Below are 1,988 nucleotides of genomic sequence, written 5' to 3' on the forward strand. Positions count from 1 at the left end.
ACTAAATTAAAACATTAAGGTTTCAAAGTTAAGCACTCAAAAGTTGGGAAATGCTGGAATTAATGTTGTTCATGCAACCATAATTCAGCCCCCTTATGCATATGCATTAGGATACAGTCTTTAATTACATGATTAGATACTATTTTTTCCACAAGGCTCCTGCCTCATTCAGTGAACAGGGTGGATGTTCAGGGAATGAATCAGGGTTGTATAGTGAAGAAACCTGTTGTTTATAGTGCCCCTGCTTCATTTGTTGCAGAAATTGGAAAGTGTGTAGTGAGTAAGGCAGGGAGGTGGCAGGAAAAGAAATGATGGTCTTCTGGTTAAAGATGTTGAATGTCAGCTGGAGAATTGGATTCTATCCCTACCTCTGCAACAGAGTTCCTGTGTGATGCTGAACAAGTCACTCAAACCAAAATATTCATAGTTGGCCACTAATTGGGCATTACTCATGTTCTGGGTACTCAATGTAAGACAGCTGGGGCTAGTGATAGTGAAAGTAGTATGGGATCATGTAATTAAAAACTGTATCATAATGTATACGCACAAGGGGCTGAATTAAAGTATTAAGGGTAAATTTAAATCTGGCATTTCCTAATTTTTGAGCACTTGATTTTGCAACCATTATGTTCTTTTAACATAGATTTTTTTTAATGTTCAGGGAGACTGACAGAGAGAGAAGGAGAGATACAGATCCACCCACATCACAGGTTTTTGAAGACACTACACTAATCAATGAATGAAGCTGAAAGGATTAGTAACATCATTGGAACTTCAAGTGGTGTAGAACATTAGTCACATTGGTTTCCTGTGTTATATTAATAATTACCACACATGTTCAAAGTGCTGTGCATTCGGCTAATTAATCCTGTCACAACACCTCTTTATTATTACCATTCTACAGAACAGGAAAAACAGACACAGAGATGTTTTGTGAGTTGCTTGAAGCCACAGCATTGGTGGATGAAATGGGATTAGAAAATTCAGCTATTTGTGCCTCTATTCTGTACTCTAACAAACCAGACCTCTGTGCTGTGCTGTGCTGTGTGTATTTGAAAAAAAATATCAAGTTTAACAAGAAAAATGCTTTATTTCCATTCAATTTACATAAATAATAATCTGCCGCTTGTTTGTTTTTGGGGTAAGAAGGGCTTTGTTACAGTTTTGCACTTTCTATAGTAACACTGCTTAGATTGTTTTAACACTTGCAGCTTGAATTCAGCAGTTTTGGAAGAGTTATCATTTAGTGGTGGACTTACCATAAATGGTGATTCAGCCAACTGGCATACAGTTCACTTCAGTTTTGATTGGCTATGTTATAAGATATTGGTTTAAACACTGTACAAAATCATTTATGGTTGGGTTTTTTTTACACTTATTGGACCCATAAATTCTAGTACAATATTTTGTGCAGCGTTATAGGATCAAATTCTAGCTATGTCATTTGGGGGCTGGGCTGGTACTCTAATGGTAATATCACTATCACCATCTTTATTGGTTTTTTGCATTCCTAGTGCTTTCATGGTCTTAGGGCTTTACATACACACACGAAAATCTGCAAAAGTTGGCAGAATTACTGCACAGAGTTGTACGAATATTGTCTTAGATTTTGTTGTGTCTGGCTTCACTCCTCTCCCGGTCTGAGAGTGCAGCTTCGTCCACACCAATGAGTTGCACCAGTTTTTGCCTGAAAATTAAAGGGAGGCGTGAATTTTGCAGTTTTCATCCAAAAATGATAAAGTGGCCTCAGGTCCCTCAAAACTGAGCCCCCGTTGGCTTGAGAGATTTGTGAATCTGGGCGAGGTGACGCGGACAGGGATCCCAGCCCAGGCTGGCTGAAGCTGGGCACCACCCCCGTGACCTCACCGCAAAACTGCTCCAGCAGCAGCTGACCGAGCAGTGCATAGCCCCGCTCACACAAAGGACAGGGGCGCGCGCAACTGCCCCCAACATTCCAGCCCCGCCCTCCCAGTTTCTGTCTCCTGTGA

This window comes from Emydura macquarii, unplaced genomic scaffold (assembly GCF_026122565.2).
Source record: "Emydura macquarii macquarii isolate MOO-44397 ecotype Brisbane River unplaced genomic scaffold, CSIRO-AGI_Emac_v2 contig_2834, whole genome shotgun sequence".
Classification (NCBI taxonomy): domain Eukaryota; kingdom Metazoa; phylum Chordata; order Testudines; family Chelidae; genus Emydura; species Emydura macquarii.